A 23,506-nucleotide genomic window follows, 5' to 3' on the forward strand; every position below is an offset into this window, starting at 1 on the left:
TCACAAATAAAGTGTCATATTCAGATTTTGGCCTATATATACAAAGCCTTCCTACATGTAATGCATCTATAGCTAATTTGCCTTGCGTCTTGATTGCGGTGTAAGCATAATCATTTGCATATGTGCTTTTTTCTAGCCCCTTTTCTAATCTTTCCTTCAATGCTTTGCGTCTATCATCAGTGTGATCTAAGAAGCTTTTCTCTACAGGTGTCGAGAAGCAAGTCAGATTGTTGTGGTGTGCATAAGCTGTCCCAAATGTGAGCGTTGGTTCAAAGAAACCTCTAACTAATTTTATACTATGCTCTTTAGCTAACTTGTTCAGAAACTCAATTACAGGCACAAAAGAAAACATTACATCCAAATTTGAATAAAAGTATTGTACATGCTCTTGATTATAGAATTTTGTTAATAGCAAACTACAACTTATCCCGTAAGTTAATGGAAGACTATGATAGATGACCCCTTCTTGCACTGATGAAGGAATCTTTGTGCACACATAACAATTTTTCGCATCCATTGTTTCAACATACTCATTCAGCAAACGATAGAAGACATTAGTGGAAAGTTCCCCTTTTGAGTTAGTTCCCTCATGCAAGTGTCTTGCATCCTGCTCAAACTTTTCCCACAGTGTTAGTGTTGTAGTCTCAGGTTTTGGAGCATTGTTAGTCGCTTTCTTATCCATCCATGGCAGTCCCACAATCACACCTACAATTATTATTGCACACACAATACTTAATATAAGACTTAACCAACCACACACCTTACCCTTTTTGTTACTACCTCTATTATAAGCCATGTCTGTAAAGAATCAGACAGCAGAACAACAATCAACTTGAGGACGATATAAAACTCTTTTTTTTTTTTGTTTTTCTTAATGCAAAAGTCTCTTTCTCTCTTCGTGTATTTACAGCATTTCACTCACCCCAGGACCCTTTTGTCAAATCAGGTTAGCAGCTTGTCATAATCGGATTTTCAAAGTCAATTCAAGTTATCAGTGTCACATCCGGTAATTTATAAGTCTCTTTCTTAATTTTTCAGCTTACTATTTTTCCTCTCCAAATTTCAGTTTTAACACAGTCTCTTTCTCTGATTGATTTCAGGTACCGTAGTATTGGCCTGGAACCTCTCGATCAAAACAGAACGCTACGAATTCTTGTTGCCATTCAGATCTTGTTGCATATGCCCATTCAGGACCTGCGTACCTTCTATTTGCGGTTCTCTTTCTTTTCCACCTGTGTTCACTTTGTAGTTCTCCTTCACTCAGATCTTCTGTTCTTGTGGTGTCGTTTTCTTCTGTTATTGTTTCACCTGGTACGATCCTTTCTTTCACAGCCCGTTTCTCTGCCCAGTTATCTTCCTTATGCGTCTTTTTCCTGCTTGTCCTTTCAGGATGCTGAACAGCACCCTCCTCTTGTGCTGTGGCGTTTTCTCTTGACGGACCTGCAACTGGCTCAGGGGATGTCGGTGTACTTTGATCTCTTTCTACTATTTCCCCTTCTTCTTCTTCTGGATCTGTAACGAGTTCAAGTTCTAACCCGTATCCGTCTACTTCTGGGAGAACCTCTCCTTGATTTAGTTCTCCTGCTGCCTCTACTGAGATAGGCACACTGTCACCTCTCTCGAACTTGTTTACTGTTTGAGTGACTAGGCTGCTCTCAGTGGACTCTCCAGCAGTCTCAGTTCCCTCTTTGCTATTTTCAGGCCCTGAGACTTCCCTCTCTGGAACTGTTGAGTCGAAAACTTCAAGTTCCTCATCAGTTGGACATGTTACCTTCTTTGTGTGACTGGCAAGTATCCAATTTGGAATGCCTTCACATTTCACAGCAGTGGTTATTGTCAGTATTACTTGATATGGACCCTTCCAGCGCGGCTCCAAACACAACTTTCTTACGTGCTTCTTGACAACCACCCAGTCACCGGCTTGCAGGGTGTGACCTGGATCACTGAACGGTGGCAATGTGTTGGCTTCTACCTGGTGGGAAAAAGAGCGAACCACATCAGCCAAGCCTTTGCAGTAGTCCAACACCATATCATCCATGATATTCACAAGAGCATTTGCAGGTACTGCGGGCAGCCTCATAGCTCTACCCATAAGGATCTCGTGGGGTGATAGTCCTGTCTTCTTATCAGGGGTATTCCTCATCGACATCAACAATAAGGGCAATGCATCTGGCCATTTCATATTGGTAGCTGCGCACATCTTCGCCATTCTCGACTTCAAGGTACCATTCATTTGTTCTACTAGTCCTGATGCTTCAGGGCGGTAGCTACAATGCAGCTTCAGTTCAATGTCTAATGCGGCACAGAAGAGCTTAATCACCTCATTGTCGAAATGTCTGCCCCTATTTGTTCTATAGAGACCGGAAACCCGAACCTGGGTATTAGTTCCCTAAGCAGCAACTTTGCCACCGTGAGACTGTCATTTCTACGTGTGGGGTAAGCTTCAATCCAGTGGCTGACAACACACATAATCACCAACACGTACTTCAATCCTCCACAAGCAGGCATTTCAATGAAATCCATTTGCATCTTGCTAAATGGACCGCCAGCTCTCCCTTTGTGGCTCAGAGTTACCACAGTCCCTTTTCCGGCATTCATTTGTTGACAGATGATGCACCTGTGACAAGTAACCTCTGCGGCATGTCAGAATTTTGGGTTAAACCAGTCAATCTTGAATGACCTGATCATTGCATCCCTCCCAAGATGTGCCTGTCCATGGTAAAGCCTCGCAAATTGTGACAGAAGACTGTTTGGCAAAACCAGTTTCCCCTCCTCTGAGACCCATAAGTCATCAGCTCTTTGTACACATTGCATTCGCTGCCAGGAGCGTTTTTCCTCTTTGCTAGCACGACCCTGTAATGTTTTCAGCTCATCTAGTGTATCAACCACCCTTAATGCAAGGGTCAAATGTGTGTCATTTTCGGTTTGCGGTAACAATTCCCACTGATCCTTGAACGATATACAGTTCAATGCGCAAAATCTTGCAACTTGATCTGCATAGCCGTTTCCCATGGACACAAAGTCTTGTGACTTAACATGAGCACTGCATTTCACCAGGCAATTTTAAGAGGTAACTGAATCGCATGTAACAAATCCTTAATTTGTTCACCATTTTTCACAGGAGAACCAGAAGAGGTCATGAAACTTCTCTGTACCACAATTGGCCAAAATCATGTACAATTCCAAATCCGTATCTGCTGTCAGTATAGATAGTGACTCTCAGATTCTCAGCTGCGTGGCATGCCTTAGTAAGAGCAATTAATTCTGCCACTTGTGTGGAATACACTCTTTCGAGCCAGGAAGCTTCGATGATACCGGCTATGGTACATACAGCGTAACCGGCTCTCAGCATTCCCACTGAGTCTCTCAAACAGGATCCATCAACAAACATAATGCAATCATTTTCTTTTTACTGTGTATCTTGAATATCAGGTTGGGGCTTGGTACATAGTTCTGTTACCTCAAGACAATCATGCTCCACTTCCTCTTCATTATTAATCTCAGTACTTTCAACTGGAAGTAGAGTTGCCGGGTTTAATACAGTACATCCCTTCAGTGAAACATTAGGTGACCCTAATATAATTGTCTCATATCTGGTAAGTCGGGCATTTGTCATGTGCTGAGTTTTGGTTCGAGTCAACAGAATTTCAACTGAATGTGGAACCATTACTGTCAAGGGATGTCCCATCACTATGCCTTCACACTGTGTTAGGCTTTGACCAACTGCTGCAACTGCGTGCAAACAACCCGGCAAGGCTGCTGCGACGGGGTCCAAGGTAGCTGAAAAATATGCAACAGGGCGATTTGCACCTCCATGGACCTGTGTTAAGACAGATAAAGAACAAGCATCACGCTCATGACAAAACAGTAGGAAAGGTTTCGTGTAATCAGGAATACCCAAAGCTGGTGCCCTGCACATGCACTCTCTCAATTCCATGAATGACTCAAGCTCTTCTTTGGATAGGGTTATGGTGTACAATTCGTCCTTAATCTCTTTGCCTGTCAGCTTTATCAAGGGTTTTGAGATAATTGAGAAGTTGGGTATCCACTGGCGACAGTAGCCTACCATTCCCAAAAACATCCTGACATCTCTCTTTGTTGTCAGGGGGTTCATTTTCAAAATAGCTGTCACTCTTTCCTTCGATATTCTTCTGGACCCTCTCTCAATCAAGTGTCCTAAGAATTTCACCTCTTTCTGACAGTACTGTAGCTTCTTGGGTGACACTTTATGTCCGTTCTTTCCCAAATGATTCAGTAAGGCAATTGTGTCATACCTACAGTCATCTTTTGTCCTGGACGCAATCAGCAAGTCGTCAATGTACTGTACTAGAGTCGAATTGAAATGCAGTACTAAGGATTCTAAGTCCTTTTTCAATATCTGATTGAAGATGGACGGTGACTCAGAAAACCCTTGAGGAATTCTGCACCAACTGTACACCTTGTCCAGGAATTTGAAACTGAATAAAAACTGTCTCTCCTCATGAAGAGGCACCGAAAAGAAGGCTTGTGACAAACCTACAACGGTGAACCACTCAGCATCACACGGAACCTGGAACATGATCACTGCTGGATTTGGCACTATGGGGCAACACTTCACCACAATCTCGTTTATTTTCCTCAAGTCCTGCACAATTCGAACCTTCCCACAAGGCTTTTTCAGACCCATTATCGGTGAATTACATGGGCTGCTCAATACTTCTTTCAGGACTCCCTGTTTTACGAAGTCCGCTATTTTTGTGACACCTGGATAAGAACATCTTGTGCCATATGGTACTGCTGCAACTGGGGAAACACTGCATTTGGTTTCACTTGAACTTTAACTGGTTCCACACCTTTTATCAGTCCCACTTCTTTTCCTGTCAAATCCCACACTTTCTCTGTCACCGTTCCCTGTAACTCGGCTGGTAAGTCAATCACTGTAAGCATCGGGAATAAAGTTATCAAAGGGTAATCTTCCGTTGTGGTTTCTGTCTCTAACTCTGAGAACTGACCATCATCCCCTTCTTCATCACTGTTTGTCTGCATCTCAATTCCATCACTGGAACAGGTAATCGAGCACTTCGTTTTGCACAGTAAGTCTCTTCCCAGGAGGGATACCGGACTTGAATCACAGACTACAAATTTATGCAGTCCCTGGAAGTTGCCAATCTCAACTTGCACTGGATCTGTAATTGGATTTGTCAAGTACTGGTTGGCTACTCTGACCACTCTTATGGTACGCCCCGAAAGTGGCAATTTCGGAACCTCTGCACTCCTGACTGTGGAGCGTGTAGTTCCAGTATCAACCAAGAAGGAAACCTTGTGACCAATTACCTTTCCCTCTACATAGGGTCCCCTCTGATCTACCTCTAGGGATGCTGCAAGCCTTACTCTTCACTGTCTGAACTGTCATCCGACCATTCTTTATTCATTCCATCTTCACCACGCAATGGGAATTGCTGCACTGTATTATTTTGGCTCCTTACTAGACCTGTGACTTGCTGAGGAAGCATCACCTGTTGCTGTCCCATTGGAGCCATTGGTAATTGCATTTGCTGTCTAGGTACCATGGGAACCTGCTGTTGTACTTGCGGCATTTGCGCTGGTTGAACATGCGGCATTTGCATTTGCTGCATGGGCTGTAACCCTTGCATCTGGACCATGTTATTTTGAAAGTTCGGGTTGTGATTTCTCAATTTTTGACCTCTCATATTTTGAAATGTACCGACATTAGTGCTTTGTTGAACAACACCATCCTGCACCATATTTGGGCATTCCCGCTTCCAATGCCCCACGTCCCCGCACGCGTGACATGGTGACATCTTTTTCATCCCTTGTACATCATTTTGAACTACAACAGTATTCAAGTCTGGACCGCGATTTACAAAACCTCGACCTCTTGGTTGTGCCTGAAACACACCATTCCCTTGCGGTTGCTGCTGTATCATCTGCTGAATCCCATTTCCCTGCATTCCTGCCTGTGCAGCCCTTATTTGCATCACCATCACTTTCTCCTTCAATTTTTTCTGCTTCAACTCAATATCATCGCTACAGTATTTTGCATACTGTAACACCTCATCAATCGGCTTCCCTTGCCAACAGATTAAACGATTCTTAATCATCTGACTAACCTCTGGTCTCAGCCCTTCAACAAATCTGAACACGAGATGGTTCATGTCTTTCGGCTCAATGGTCTCAGTACCACTATAATGTTTGAATGCCTTCAACAACCTCTCATAGTAAGCATGAATTGATTCTTTAACCTCCTGTGAGGTCCGATCGATTTTCTGCCAATCAGTCACTTTCAGCGATACTTTCTGCTTCAAAAACTCAATCACCTTGTGATAATATTTCATTACCTCCTCAGAGGGTGCTCTGGTCACCTTATCCCTTGCCGGCTCCTGCGTCTATCTACCCCTCGCTTGCACTCAAGCCATAAGTCAGGCGGAACAATGATCGCCAACAAGGTATTCAGGTCTTCCCAGAGACACTTTGCAAGCTTCACAAACCTATCTGTTTGTTGGTACCACTCGATCGGTTTCTCCCTCAATCTGGGATAATCATTAGTGAAGGATAGGATGTCTCCCCTGGACCACAGTACATGAATTAGAACCCCACCAGCTGTTTCTCTCATTGGTAGCATCTTTACTGATTCCGTATCTGGTGTAGTTTTAGTTTTACTAGAGCCTGGGCTGTCACTTTTCTCCTTGTCTCTTTTCTTAACCCATCTGCCTTCCCACTTTTCTAACGCTCCCCGGATTTGTGCACTTTGCAATATTTCCTTTAAGTGCACTTTCATTCCGGCAGACCTCATATGCTCGAAGTCTTTTGAATCAATGTCTAACCTGTAACTTCTTTTCAAATGTTTAGTATTCTCAATATCAATATTGTATTTGTCTGCCAGGTTCGCTCATTTCTGATGTACCTTGCCTACTACTTTAGTAATCTTAGGGCACAGATATCTCAATTCTGCTTCTGTGTATGACTCTAGTCTGTTTACCCCCATCCACTAGTTCAGCCACTTCCACGCCCAGTCTCACAAAGTTCAGGTAATCATCTTTCTCCGACTTTTCCGGTTCCACTGCAGTTACTGTAGTCTTTTGGGTAGTAAAGGTCTTCCCTAACCACTCATGTAATTGTTGTACCGTAAAACCTTGCAGTGAAATGTTCCCTGCATGCATCATTGGCGACTATGGAGCATTCGTACTTATTGTATGTGGGGTCAGCACACCTAGCCCTGCCTGTCTCATTGACTCCAACGGTGCTTCGTGTGGTCTAACAAAAACCTCAGCTTTTCAACCGCTTGCTCTCCTGAGGCCATTAACTGGGGGGTTCCTATGGACCCTCCTCTTATTACATCTTGGGTCATTACTCCCTGATCACATACACCAGGCTTACCTTGTGCATACAATGGCACCGGTGGACCAACTGTAATTGGCAATGATATTGCAGCTGGTGTCTGACCTGGTCCCAAGCTTCGTGGAGCAGCGACTCTAAAGGTCTGATCCAGTGAAGCCGGGGAAGGTATTAATGGAGGTCCTGTTGCTGGATTATATCCCGGTATCAGTTATGGCTGCGTCTGGGGCAGCAATTGCGGAGTAGACTCAATCTGCACTAACCTCGATTTTGTATGTATCGGATCTGGCTGCACTATCAGGTTTGTAGTAGTCTCTAGTACTGGGATGTCTGGATAGATTCACTGTATCTACGGTGGAGGTTGCAACTGTATCTGCATGTCTGGTGCAGAGGGTACACTGGCACCCTTCTGTATCAAACCCATATCACTGGTCTGTGCTGTATCAGTAACTCCCTTCTCCTGCGTCTGGTTCCCTGGACCCGCCCTAGTGCTCGGGACATTGTCGATTACCGCATAAGGTGGCGGCCGATCATGTAATATCTGATTTAAGAATTCTTTGTTATCTGAATCCTCTTCTTCTTCCCAAGATCTTTTAGTTTCTTTAGGCTTACTAGAGTCTTTGTCTGTTTTGCATGTAGGTTTCTTCCCCTGTGCCTCATCTCCCTGTGTTATTGCTGGGAACAATTTTAATCCATCACCTATTCCCCGTCTCCACATTTTGCTCTCATTGTCCCATCTAGCTTCCGCTAAAGTCTTTTCTGCCCTTTTTATTCTTCTTTGGAATTTTTCTTGTCTCTGTTTAATAACCATTAGATCCCAAATTGCTAAAGCCTCATACTGAGCTGGCCTTGGAGGTGGCTTCTGTACACTTAACAACCACCTTAAATTCTCTAGAACTTTCGTATTGAACGTCCCGTGTTCTGGGAACACCAAACATCCCTTGATTTCTGTCAATTTGCGCCACTGCTTCATCCATAAACAAGGCACAACACCTTTTTCCTCCATGACTGTGTAAGCTAGAGTACCCTCAGGCGGTGTAGGTCCCCTTTCACTCGCCATAATGTATGTGTCTCCTTTCAGAGCACTCTTAAAAGCTTTGACAAAATTCATCTTTGCGTCTTTTCTTTTGTTTGTATTTAATCAAGAAGTGACTTTAATTCCCAGGACACTCTTCACCCACCTTTCTCAAGTTATTGCCTCTCACGGACGGCAGCCAGTCCGTGCGCGACCCCTCTCGACAACTGACCTATCTCAGCGCGGCACCACTAACGTCACACTTACACACTGCGGCTGACAAAGTATTGCGGCTCGTCTGCCCCTCACTGGATTCACACCAGACTAATGCAAAATTACTGCGAGCACCTTAACAACAATAACACAAATTTGCCGGTTTACTACAGGAAGGGTAACACATTTGCTTCAGAACTTTACAGAGATTTCACTTGAAGCCTCGGCTGCTACTCTCCCCTTCACAGTTCCTGCACCCGCAAGCAGAATTCGACCCACAAATCCTACTCTCGACTTGTCATTGGTTTGCTCTAGTGCACTTTAGAACTTGCCAAATCTCCATCGAAGGTTTCATACATACAATTTGACTCAAACTCGTCTTGTCAACCATGCCCAATTGACCTATTAAACCGCACAAATTACAACATAAACCCAAGTGTCTCCCACACTTGTCAATATACTCCGGAGTCTTAGACCACGACGGGTCCATACATGAACAACCAACCAACCACGTGGATAATTTTGAGCACAAAGCACCACACTCATATGAAGTACGCAGACTTCCCTACTCTCATACTGCGGAGTACGCCCACTCCTACTAAAACAACATTTGCCTGGCCTATATACACACAAACTTCACAAATCACCTGCAAGATGCTTAAGCTGAGCAAGCACAAATTCTACACCACGTATGCTATGACGCCAAGAACATTCCCAACTCACTTAGGCAGGCTCCGAGATCCCGGAAAAGTCATGGTGAATTTAGAAACACATCATACCTCCAATTTGCATTATCTCAGAAAAACAGTCTAAACAATAATTCTCCGTCCTAGGGCCCCAAAGGGCCAAACCGTTGCTCTGCTACCAGAACTGATAACACGTCCCTTTATAATAGTTTATTACACATCAGGACTCGTTTTAGGCCAATGAATCTTTTGACCCAGTTGAGAGACACCTTAGGACGAGATAGCTAATCAATATGTCAATCAATACGTCTATAATGTCATCAATATTTATCACAACAATACATTTCACTTTAGTCAAAGTCATTAATGAATTCAAAACACTCCCATGACCTTGCAGACATGAAGAACCACACCAGTTTAGTAGAATTTTATGAGTTTTATTCCCTATTGCTTAGAACTCTAATAGCAGGTGCGTTAATCTCAAAACTAAGAAACATAATAGCATAGTCACGATATGGCAACTTTGATAAGATTTCATTAAGGCGAGAATCACAAACATCAAAACATAACACGACGTGAACATAGATCAATTTAGCAGAGTGTCAATAACACGTCAGTTCAACAAAGCATAACTTTGGTCGTTTGTCTATTTGCGACAGTTTAGTGAACACCTGTCCTAACCACTGATTAGCATTGGCATGTTGGGCTTCATGCAAAACAATTTGGGAAACATCTAACTATGGTCTCTGTCAAAAGTAAGCAGTTGGTACCTAGAAAGGAAAAGCAAACAGACAAATCACAATTGCATTGTCATAATTACCCTCCAAGGTTTAGGTCAGCACACAGGTTCAGTCTTCTTCTTCAGAACATCAGTCAAATCGGCATTAATCAGGACTCAGCTCTGGGGCAAATGGGCACTTCCGTCATAGGGAGGTAAAGTGTAAAATGGACAATCTAAGGGCGAGGATGGTTTTAAGTAAACCTACAAGTCACCAAACAGAGTGACAGACTTTCTGGATAAAATCAATAGCATTCCCTAACCCACCTAAATGACTTCCCGCGACATGGGTTTTTATCCCTTTTCCATTGTACATTCCCCCAAAATTCTATTGGACAGTTGTTATACCTCACTATCTTTAACCTATCAGAAAATACATTAAGTAACCCAACTCTTCACCCCATAATATTTTACAAGTCTTTGATTGGTCTCCATAATTGATGTCTTCAGTGGTGGCACATCCGGTATGATTTCATCTTTCTGTAATTCTTTGCACATCTTTTGGTCAGCAGCTCCATTGTCTTCACCGGTTTGAATGACCTTGTACATTATATTACTCTAGACTGTTTCAGTTTGTTTTAACATTTACTCTGCAAACAAGAAGAAGGCTATGAGAACGGATCTAACATGGTTACATTCGTCTTCTAGTTTGAAGGAAAAAGAACATGCAGGGTTGTGTCCTTTTATGAGTCAGCACACTGCGAAATAGAAAAATACATTTAATATGAGAGCCAAGCAGCTAAACTTCGGCTCATGCTAACTTAAGGCCTATGAGGATTTCAGCACAGAATTAATAACACAATCATTAGTATAAACTTATTTAAACACAATATAAAAATTTTAGTCATCATTATTAGTCTACGTATACATTGGTGGCCACTCCCCGTGGTCACAATTCAGGTGCGCGTTTTAGGCAAACTCATCATTATAGTTTCTATGCAGCATTATCACACATTAATTCATAAACATTTCATGTTAATATAGATTATATAAGCTACGCTCTTTCAATGGCATGCACTGCTTAACATGTTGGAGACAATGCAACATGCTTGCAGCTGCATAGATCTTATAGCTCCTAACAGAGAAATGAAACTGCAGGATTTTGCATCAAGATAAAATTAAGTTGAAGAATGCATTTTAGAGCATTTAGTAAAAACAAACATTACAATAGTTTCTCTTGAAGAAAGACTTTGCATATGAATTTTCAGAAATGCATTAGAAAATGAAAAAAAATCCATACAGGTGCACTCAGAGATTTTCTCTCTCCCTTTAAAATGCAGTTGTAAGCAATTAACAAAACTTGCTAGTAGTAGTTTGGAATGCCGCATCAGTAGCACATTTACAGGCATCCATAAGAAAAAGTCTGTCTTTTCAACTGGCATTTTTCTTTTCACTTTATTCACCACAACAAACTGTTTCCCCCATTGTGAACCCCAGAAGCGTTCCCTTCTTCTTCACAACCTTGAATGTATCAATCTACGAACATTACCATAGTGGGAAAGAGTTAGAGAGAAGGTTCTATATGCTTATAACCTGATGTAAATACAGGGTAAGTATTTAGAGACTCACAAGGAAACACACCTTGATCCAATCACTTACCACCCCTTGTGTGTGATTACTTTGCACAACCAGTGCTTAATTTGTGCTTGTTGTATCCGGTGCAGAGCACTGACACTTATTTTTTAGGATTGGGACTTATGTTTCTGCCTCAAGCATTTACTGCGAGCAAAAGACACATATAGGAAAGACAGAGGAAGAGAAAAATCAAAAAGCATCGCAGTGGGGGAAAGTAGAAAGCTGTAAGAGTGAGCTGAAGGGGCAGAGAGAGACTTTAAATGGATTGAAGAGGCTCAAGGTGGGTTTAAGGTTATGCTGCCTCAGTATTCCTCGTTTGCACACTTAATTGCAGCAGCCACATGTTTAAGATGAGGTCTTTAGTTACAAATTAAGCACTATGCACAACACTGAATAAGCCTGGTTCTATATCAAGAAGGAGTAAACAGAAGTATGCGTGTGAATTTCTTGCAGAGGTAGATTCAAATGTTTTCAAATTAAAATAATGTATTTAGCCCCAGTATGTGGTGGGAATCCTATTGTGCAGTCTGGGAACGACCTGCAGCTCCATCAAAAAGTTAAACAGAGCAAAGATGGAGTTTCAACTAAACTTTAGGGATCAGGTTTTTTTTTATTGGAGACACTGCACTGATGAGAGGAGAGAATATGGCATTCAAAAGCTGTGAATTTAATAGCCCATTGTCGAGTTTGGCACAGCAAAACCATACTTTTTCTGAAAATTCTTACCCAATTTCATATAAATGTAACCATCCAAACAAACACTCTACATATTTTGTGCAAATGTTATATGCAATGTGCATTCCTTTTTGTGCTTTTTACTTTCAATTCCAATAAAAATATCCATATTAAAGTTTTTTAGTTAAATCACTACCAAATCCATTTGACAAGTTTCATTCTATGAAAATTGATGTATCTGCTGTCCAGTATTTATACTTTGATGACCTGGTTCTTGAAGGTGGGTAAAGCTTCTAGAAAGTGGCTTTGAAGTGCAAGAAATTCCCTTCCTCCCTGCCCTCTGTCCAAGCTGGCTGGAGTGACAAAATAGGGTCATTAAGCCTTTGTGTGTGGACAGGACACAGCCTATTCAGGTGTGAGTGAGGCTGTGTCCAGCTACTCCCACCCATCCTGCAGGTGATGGTCCATCCAGACATACTTAAGCTCTTGTTGTGTGTGGCTTTCTAGGATATGAACACAAAGCCCAACTGTCAATTACCCACATTCATGTGACCAGAAGCAGTCTGCAGGGACCAGATGGCCAAGGCAAGAATATGCCTAAAGTGGCATTTTCAGAGTTAAATTTAAAATCCAACTTCATCATATGTTAGGATTTTAAATTGTGATTCCAGAGATATCAAACATGAAAGGGATCATCCCGTTCCATTTGAAAATTACACTGCCATAATGTAATAAGGCAACTCTAATGTTACCCTATAGGAGAGATGTGCCTTGTAGTAATGAAAAACACATTTCAGAGTTTTTCACTGCTGTGACATGTAAAACTGAACTCTGGCCTGCCAGGGCCTAACCTCGGGGTGACATATATGTATTAAAAAGGAACGTTTCAACCTGTGAAAAGGTTTATTTTACCAGGTAGAAGTGGCAGTTTAAACTGCACACACAGGCTTTGCAATGGCAAGTCTAAGACCTGTTTGAAGTACTACTTCAGTGCTGAAGGCTCACTAGTAGCATTTAATTTACAAGCCCCGGGCACATGTAGTGTCACTTTATTAGGGACTTACAATTAAGTTAAATATGCCAATTGGGTATAAGCCACTGTTGCCATGTTTTAGAAAAAAAAAAAAAACACAAAGTCAGCAAAAGTTGGAGGGTAAAGGGGAAAATGTTTGGCGGTGACCCTGCAGAGAGGGCCACATCCAACAAAAATGTACTACAAAATATGTGCTAACTGGTAATGGTTAACAAGAATTGTGATTTGGAAGGTTTTGTATGAAGAAGAATAAAACTGTGATGCTATGGATCAGATAGTACAGATAATACTTTGGAATTTTTACATTTGTGTGACTATTCTCTGCTCCCAGAGAAGCATCCCAGAGAAGCATCCCATAATGCCCCATAGGGCTCTCCAATTTTGCACCTTTTCTCTGCTCATGGTAGCCTTGGAATGGCAGGTGCACCAGCAACAAAAGTATGGAGGTGTGGGAGGGGAGCTGCAGGAGTGCAGCAGCTTCCCCTAAAGAGTTTTTTTTTTTAAAGTTACTCATCTGATGTTTGTGGGGTCCTTGACCCCTCTGAAATTCCTGTAATCTTTCCAAGCATTCCCAAGACTTGAGCTTTAGCTCTACAGCTGGCAGTGCTGTGGTCTCTAGAGGCTGAGTTTATGGTTACAGTTATTGTGGTCTGAAAGTATAATAAAGAGAAACATGCACAAAAGAGCCCTCAAGGGGCTAAGTCTATGTTTGCAGTGTTAATGTAGTCAAAATGTTATGCCCTCTAGGTTCTTTTTATATTATTGCATTTTCACAATTGTAAAGGTTATAAAAAATAGACAGACACATGTATTGCTCATTTTTAATGCTTTTCGTGATAACCATGCTGACATTGAGAGAGATCAAAATGAATTCATATATTAGTGGTAAAGAAGTTAGCATATGGTGATTAGTTAACCTACCCTTAAAGCATAACAGAGAAAATGAGTTGTAAAATGTGCATTTTTGAATAATGGTGGATCATGTGGCCACCATTCTTTTTATGCACCATGCTTTAACATTAGAAATGTTGCATTCATATTAAATAAAGCACTAAAATGAGTTAACGTTGAGTGTTCTTATTAAAATGTAGATATTAGAATTGAAAGTGTTAAATGAATATGAATTAAATGTACTTATTGATTTCAATGGCATTTATTAATACATGTTTCATGTGCGCAGAAAAAATGCACATTAAAATTGCTCTAACATGTCGTAAATAATAGCTGCAGTTTTATAGTATTGAATAGTACGGTGTGCAATAGGTTTAATAATGTATTGAATGTATAAATATGTATGAAGGTTTTCTTAGCTTGACTAGTCCTGAAAGATTCATTTTGCATCAGTAATGGAAAATCAGTTGTTTATTCTGAAAATGAATTATTTTTCTTGGCTGCTAATGCGATGTTGAATGTCCTATTGTGATGTTGCGATGTTGAATGTCCTATTGTATTGAAGACAAATAACATGTCTATCACTAACAATGTGCATTAATGGTTCTAGCTGTTGAACAAGACAGTAAAATTATGATTCCCATGAAAATGTATTAGTTCATCTAGTGTACCGTGATAGAAGAATCTAATGTTGCAAGCTATTAGATAATGCAATATTTTGTCAGAACTGTGTGAAATCATTGAAATGACAATGCACTTTAGCTGAGAAAATCCAGAATAGTTGCAAATATGATGGTACCGTCGATAGCCATTGGACACTGAATCTGACACCTAAAGTGTGACCACCTGAAGGACCATTGAATGGATCGTGCATGCTCCCAATTAGTGAGGAACTTTGGAAATTGAGAGTTAGTTCTTGGTGGAATCAGTTTGTGTTAGTCTTCTCCTGCCTCGAAGCTGTCCAGAACTCTTTCTGAGTCTGTCTACTTCTGTCTTAAGTTTGCTGTCACCCTCTATGTAAGTCCCCAGATGAGTTTCTCATCTTAGTATTAATTGCATTATTATGTTATGCTGTTAAATACTAATTATGAACTTCTGATTTGTCCTATGTGCAGCTCGTGTTCTGCATGTTCTGATGCCGTGTCAACTGACATTGGAACAAAGTGTCCATCCTGCCTGATGAAGTATTATAGTCACTGTCCCATAAGGAGAGGTATAAATAAATGTGTTAGCCCGTCCCAACACACGCAAGTCTAAATTCACATGCAAGTCTAAATTTTGAGTTAGTGACAGGAATGGCACAAATATGAAACCTGAAATCTGAAATTGATTGTGGGAATTGTATTTTGCTTATTGTGTTGTTGCTAATCTATATTATTCTTTTAGAATGTCTAACAGTATTGATGGTTAGTAGGTTAAAACTTTTTAGACGTTTTGGTCAGCCTACGGTGTTCATGTATGTTTATAACTTAGTTTTGCGCACCATGTACGTGACATTGATTTTGGGATTGTAATAAAGCTTTGAAACTTTAATCAGTTTGGAGTTTGATTTAGTGTTAAATTGTTCTTGGTGCCTATAATTGTTTATTGTATAATATCATTGATTTGTGAATGAATGATTCTGACTACTAAACTCTTCGCCAAGTCCAAAGATCTAGTTGACCTCAATTGCTGAGAATACTGATGGTATCTCACCAGCGTGTTTGTGATTTCTGAACCTGAAGCGGGGGTACATTTTTCCTGACGTAATGTCCCAACACCAGTGTTATTTGTCACAGTGCAGATGCTCTATTGTCATCCATAAGTGCATTTACACCTGATTGTTATTATTAATGATATTTATCATTGCATTTGACTTCAAAATGATGCCTTTGACATGCAATTTGCTACCCTTGAACTCTTGACCACAACAATAGACTTACCTTATATGTGTGTATAACCCCTTTAGGGGGATCAAAGGTGACTATATAATGTCATCTGTGGTATTTTCCATCTACCAATATATATATTTGTAAATTACTGCACAGTATTTAGTAGTTTTTGTTTAATAAATGTACTTCTCCTTTTTTGTAAAGAAAAGGTACTGACTGGACAATAATGTATGGAGTGTTATAACTGTGTACCAGTGAATGGTGATTATTAGCGCACACCACCTCGCTTGAGTTGGTCTTGCACTGTTCTGTTATGCTACCCAGAGAGAGTCAAGTGCTACAATGGGGTGTGCGGTTCCCAGTAAGGAGAATTGTTGATCTATGGCTTGTTCAGGCCACACAAATAATAACCACATTTCCTATAGGCACTTTTCCATGTCATGTGTTAGTGTAGAGATTTTTACACTGTAGCCTAGCTGCAGTCCAAAGGTGCTCCCTGAAGCCATATATTTTGTCATATGTGGGTGGTATAAATTTCCGCCATGGCCTACACAAAATTTGTGCATTTTGTGTGCATTTTACTATGGTCCTACAGCTAAGTTAAATAAGAGAATTAGATTAAACAAATGCACAGTAAATATTTAGAGGGAGGGAGGGTGGAGTCTAAAGCCAGCAAAAAACATACAGACAAAAATTAAGGTCCACAGCAAAACTTATGCCCTATCTTACTCTCGTAGGTGGGGGTTTATTTTTCATTGTAGTGAGCAGCCATGGATTAAACAATATAATAAAACTGTACAAGACAGAGATCATTGCTACAAATATTTTGACTATAAAAGGTAAAGATCGTTTTTTTTAAATTTTGTTTTTTACTGAGCAGTGCATACTAACTGTTTTACGAAACTTGGTAAAGAGAAAGCAACTATCCTTGTTTGATACAGATGCAGAACCACATAAATAGACATTAAATACATTTGCAAAATTGCACTTTTTCAATATAGGGTGCTGACAAGAAGGTGCTAAGTGCAATTTTAAGTGCTGGGATCAATTTAAGAAATACCCAAAAAGACAATTAATTTTAAAATATAGGCATACATTATAAGCAAAATACATAGCTATTGTAAAACACAGCTTCAAGACTCCTAATGACTCTTAGTTCTATAAACCTGGCCAGTATGGAAGATTGGAACATATTTTCTTTGTGCAATAATTAGCTAGTGCCCCTAGCCATCTGGATTGGGTGGATCAAACTTTATTACACCCCCGATATTAAAAAAAATAGATAGCCAACCTCAAACATTTGAGTTCTTTGCATTTTTGCCTGCCAGTGCTCCAGAGTATGAGCCTCCTCCATTCTCCCTTTCTGAAGTATTAAGCTGGTTGTGATAGAAGTGACAATGTACACCAAGCCTTGGACACTCCTTTTGGCCCTTCAAGTTCTATTTGAGAAGCCAAAAAAGAAAGCATGGGCTCAGGCAATATTTATAATATCTGTAAGCTTCTGAAAAATGTCTCCTGCTCCATCTAGCTTACAGCAAAAAACTAGTCAGACATTGCTGCATTCATCTGATGCAATCTATAGGCGGTGTAATGGGCCAGCCACCTTTGCAAAAAAGACCCATCCTTTTGAAATCTGCAACCCTGAGGGACTTGTACCCCAATTCTGAGATGTATGTCCATTCTCTTTTAGTGATTGAACAGCCAGTGGAACGACTGATTTTAATAAACTGTTCCTCAACTAAAACACTCTTTATATTGTTCCTTATGGCCCTATACCAATTTCCTACACCTGTTAAGTGGCTTTTATATAACGGACGCATGAGTACACACATTTCAGAGTTTAAAACACTATAAGTTAAGGAAAGGAAGCTTATAATCTGTTGCCCACTAAATGCCAGGCTCCCGGCTTGCACCCCTAAGCATTGGTTTATTTCATCCCATGTTAAGTGTCTTTCACTGTTGAAAAAGTCACCTACTCTGGTAAACTCTTTCTGCTTCCAGCCTTACAATGCCACTTTAGGGATGTTAATGCCAAATGTTTGACAGTCTTCTAGTAAAGTAAGTGAATGGCAGTTTGAGATTCCCCAGAGCAGAAACAGCTCTCTAATATGATATTCCAAGTTCTGCAGTGACTTACATCTTGATTATTTGTGTAATTTGGGTATTTTTAAAAGAAAACAGATAATTCAATTGAAGATTCTTTTGCCATCTATTTCACCGTAAAATTATCAAATACTTCAGTATTATTAATAATTATAATTTGGAATAATGTATCAAAAAGTGCAGCATGCTAATATATTTGACAGTGACATAAAGCTAGTCCCCATTGTGATTTATCTAGCTGTAAAACTGCTATTTTAGTCTTGGGCTGCTTATTGTTCCAAAATTAACTTTTGGAACAGTTAATTGAGTCCTCTAAAGTATGATTTGCTGACAACAATGGAAAAGTGTAGTAAAAAGAAAAAGCAGTAATGGGAGAATTTATATTTTTATCAAAGCCATAATGTAAAGAGGGAGACATTTCCACCTATCCAACAATTCCTTAATTTTGTATAAGGCTGTCTTGTAGTTTAAATCAAATAATTGATAGTAGTCATGCAGTACATAGATGTCTAACTATCTGATCAGTTATTGAGACACTTATTGAGACTAGAGATTATGAGGCAGTTTGTTTGAGGAGGTATTAATTAAAAATACTATTTTAGTCTTTGCTTGGTTTACTTTATCATCTCCAACTCTAGTAAATGCTACCATTATTTCCAACAAATGCCGAATATTATCTAAGCTTGAATGATGATTAGCGAAAAGCTTGATTTAGGGCATGCAGATTATTCAAGGAAGAATTGTATTGTTGCTTCGGATCTTGATAGCTAATGGCTCAATAAATAACGTAAACAATACAGGTTAATTTTAATCAGTCCTGCTGCCTTCGTATTCATAATCACTTTAGCTGCTACCACTGATAATGATTCCATAGCATTACTAAGAATTGACCTGGGAATCCGCATTTTCTTAGGATAAAAAAAAATGTGTCTCAATTTACAAGGTCAAATGTGTCCTCTTCATCCATCATAAAAATAGCAGATTTCATTTTGGTATTTGAAAAATAGTCAAGTGCTGGGTTACAAAACTGGTATTAGCTGAAATGCGTTTACCTGGTAAAAATCAGCATTGATCTCCAAGTATTAGCCTATTGGCTACCAGTATAATACGAGAGACAAAAACCTTTGTAAACAGCTTATAGTTAGAGTTGAATGACTCTATTTCATCAGAGACCAGACATCAGAGACAAGGCAATAATAGCTAAAGGAGTTCATTATGGTCCCCTTAATTGCTACCTTTACCCATAGCCAATGTGTGAGAGAACAGGGCTGATTGCAGAGTCCTCCAAACTTTTTGCCCCCATTTTCCACTTTCTGCTGGTGTTGTCCTGACTCTGATGGTGCCCTGGGTACTGCTAACCAGTCCCAGGGCCTGTGCTCTGTGTAAAATCAGTATGCAAATTAGGATAATTACAAATTGCCAAAATTAACCTACCTATAAGTCCCTAGTATATGGTAGGGCATGGAGGTTTAGGGACCCCAGCATAGGTAGTGCCCCCATAGGTGCACTGCCTAGGTGCCCCGTGCCATTTTAAAGGCAGGCCTGCCTTGCTGGCTGCTTTTAAATTAAAGGTACATGCAAATTCGACTTTGGAATTAAAAGTGCTTCCAAAGTCTTAAACTACCTTATTTTTACATTTAATTCACCCCTAAGGTGTGTTCTATGTGCCCCTAGGGCTGGGTGCATGTAACTATAAGCAAGGACATTATACAAATAGTTTTATAAGGCCTGGTGAGGTAAAACAGCCAAATTTGTTTTTCCCTCATTGTAGTGAATGGCCTCCATAGGCTAGAATGGGGAGACTTTATTTTAATTTAAAAAATCCCCTTAAGTAAAAGATACCAGAAGTGTGGTATCAAATTAATTGTTATAATAAATCCCACATCTTCCAGTTGTGGGATTTAATATAACTTGTTCAGATAAAGAATTTAAACTTTACCTGAAAAGTTGCCAACTTCAGCCCTGCAGTGTTTTTGCTGCTGTGCTCTGATTGGCCAGCCTCTGGCAGCCTGGCTAGGCTGCCTTGGTGAGGTGTGAAGTGGCCTGGCTCAGCACAAAGAGATATGCCTGGGGGAGAAGATCTCCCCTCAGCAGATGGTGAAGAAGGAAGGGGGAGGGCTGCCAAACTGGTCTTCAAAGGCAGAGAAGGACATTTGAAGCAACACCCTCACATTCTGCAAACCTAGACAATTAGGTGCCCCCTTGATTTGATTAGGAGAGGGCAGGAGAGGGGTGTGTTTAGGTTTTTTAGGCGTACCAGTAGATGGGCTTAGCGAGATGTAACCTCCAAAAATCACTTTTAGCCATGATGGATTTTTGAAGAATGTTGCTCCCAGGGATTGATTTTTGCCACACTTCCCAGGAAGTGGTCATCACAGGGAGGAGGGCCCTGCCCCTGATTTGAGAACCAGGACCCCCCAGTTCTTCACCCAGGAGCAAGGATAAAACTGGCAGACCTGAACCCACACATCAGATCCCTATCAGGTTCCAACAAGGAAGAACTACAGGCGAAGAAGGACTGCCCTGGTGGACCCCTGACCTGCACCTGGACACTGCACTCTGGAGGACTGCACCAGCTGCACACTTGGGCTTCACCACTAAACGGACTTTACCTGTCTTCTTCTGCTTCAAGAAGAGAGTCCCTGTTTGCTGCAGGTACAAAGGAGCTGCCCAGAGTCCCATGCATCAAGTCCTGCAAGCAGAGCCCAGTTGACCAGCGTCCAGTGGCCATTTGAGGATTCTGACCATGTGCACTCTGGGAATTGTAGTCCCAACTCTGAAGGAGCAACTCAGAGCTTCTGGAACCTTGTATCAATTTGTAGACACTTCAAGGACGTTTGCAGCAACTCCATAAGTTGAAGAGGTGCATTGTGGGAGTTGTAGTCCCAGACCCCAACAGGCACACCAAAGCCTTTGAACCCTTGGCTGGTGCTGTGGACCACTTTCCTGAATCAAATACTTCTGAAAGTAAGTGTGACAGTGTTACCTCGTGGGTGGCCTGAACTCTGGACTTTGTTCCTTTCCAGTGTGACCTTTTTTAACCCTATGAGCGCTAGTTGCTTCTATGCGCTGGAAAGCATTAATTCTTTACACATTCATATCTCCGGTTCCCCTAATTCGATTTTATTCATTTTGGTGCCATTTTAAAGATAAAAATATAATCTATGTTTATAAATTGATTTCGGATTTTTAAACTGATTCCTGTGTTTTATTTAATTACTGTGTTGTGATATTTGAATGCTTTACGCTTTGTCTCCTAAATTAAGCCTTGTTGCTCGTTTCCAAGCTACCAAGGGTTGAGCTAGGTTTAATTTACTGAGACCTAAGTGGAGGTTAGTGGCCTATTGCTAAGTGTAGGTACTTACCTGCCCTTACCAATAACACATTTTCCAACACAACGTCCCGTACTATTCCTAAAAACATCACAGATTTACCAGTCTACTATATTAGCCAAAAGAGTCGCTACCCCTCCTATGGCTGCCGCTGTCCAGGCAAAAAAGGCATGTGAATATCTTTTGGAAGTGAAGGATTTGGAAAGGTTATCCTTAGAATGGGTTTCTTGCAGGAAGATCATTTCATGTTTAAATATCATTAACCAATTCAACATTGTACATGCTTTTTGCTTATTGAGAATCCCATTAGCATTATAAGAAATTATATAGATTTTTTGGATCATAAGATTACTAGAGTAAATCCTCATCATCATGGGAGATGTCTCTCTCAACTTCTACCTTCTATCTCACTCAATTCTCAATACATGCTTTTATCTCTCACCTCTTTGTTATATATCTGCTCTTTTATCCTGTTGGTGCTCCCTTCAGACTGCTCTTCCCAACAACCTGAGGTGCTCCCCCCGTTCAACCTTCCCTCCACCCCCACCCTAGCGTTATCTGAGAGAGAGGAGAGCCCTTAGTTCTCTTCCTCAGCCCACCCTGTAGATTGGGGTGCCCTGACATAGCACCTGGTCACACTTTCTTGCCTCTACGCAATTCCATATTACTTTTTACCCCTTTTCTTTCTTTTTTCTTTTTTTAACCTTTTCATTTAGGATGGAAAGCACATAATATAGGTCAAAATGCAAGCTCAAAGAAGTAAGTGGTAGATGTAACTTTTCAAAGTGGCAAGTGCGAATTGAGAAGTGCTAGATTCCAAGTGCTCAGTGCTAAAATATCAATAGGTGCCACTCCAACCTTAATATCTTAGGGCCAGATGTAGGAACCGTTTTGCATGTCGCAAACTGCAAAAATCGCAGTTTGCGCCATGCAAAACGGCAATCGCGATGCTGATTCACATTTTGCGAGTCGGTACCGACTCGCAAAATGTGAATCATACTCGCAAATAGGAAGGGGTGTTTCCCTTCCTATTTGTGACTCGCACCACGATGCAGAATTGCTTTGTGACCGCGAAAGCGGTCGCAAAGCAATTTGCAGTTAACACCCACTTGAAGTTGGTGGTAACTCATTCGCAAAGGTGAAGGGGTCCCCATGGGACCCCTTCCCCTTTGTGAATGTCGCTGAAAATATTTTTTCAGAACAGGCAGTGGTCCAATGGACCACTGCCTACTCTGAAAAAATGAAACCAAATGGTTTCATTATTTTTTTGTATTGCAACTCGTTTTCCTTTAAGGAAAACGGGCTGCAATTCAAAAAAAAAAAATGCTTTATTAAAAAAGCAGTCACAGACATGGAGGTCTGCTGTCTCCAGCAGGCCACCATCCCTGTGAGTGCAGGGACTCGCTATGGGGTCGCAAAATGCGACCCACCTCATTAATATTTAGGAAGTGGGTCTTTGCGACCCCATAGCGAGTCGCAGTCGATGTCTGAGACACCGTTCTGCATCCGAGATTGCGACTCGGAAATTGCAAGTCGCACCGACTCGCAATTTCCGAGTCGCAATCTCGGACCTTGCTACATCTGGCCCATAGTTTTTCACATAACTTTGTGCTATATACCGCACTATGCAATTGGAATCTTGACATTTTCTGCCAACAAAGCAGTGCACTAACCCTGCCTTACTAAATCTTGAAGAATTGTAAAAGGTAGTAAAAAAGGGCTGAAAGCGTTCTATCTCTAGGTGAATCAATTTTCTACTCCTCAACAACGTCTGGTTAGAGCCTTCCACCTGACCACTTAACTTAAGCTAAAAGATGGAAATCTCTTCACGTGGAGCCAAATACACGTGCCAAACCAAACATCGCAAAGTGCTGATATGCAGAAAGCAACATTTCAAAGTGCCAAAATGCGATCAGTAAGCAGAAACTATTTGTTTTGGATGGCTCTAGGTATAATATTCTCCTTGATACATTAGCCAGCAAAGTTTACAATCATTGTT

The 23,506-nt window shown here is 40.9% G+C and overlaps 1 protein-coding gene across 1 annotated transcript in view; it reads right to left on the reverse strand.

The window, feature by feature from the left end:
* DNTT (DNA nucleotidylexotransferase) overlaps positions 1 to 23,506 on the reverse strand; it is a 1,044,127-nt gene that overhangs the window by 428,655 nt on the left and 591,966 nt on the right. The gene's annotated exons all lie outside the window — the stretch shown is intronic.

This window comes from Pleurodeles waltl, chromosome 6, assembly GCF_031143425.1.
Source record: "Pleurodeles waltl isolate 20211129_DDA chromosome 6, aPleWal1.hap1.20221129, whole genome shotgun sequence".
NCBI classification, from domain to species: domain Eukaryota; kingdom Metazoa; phylum Chordata; class Amphibia; order Caudata; family Salamandridae; genus Pleurodeles; species Pleurodeles waltl.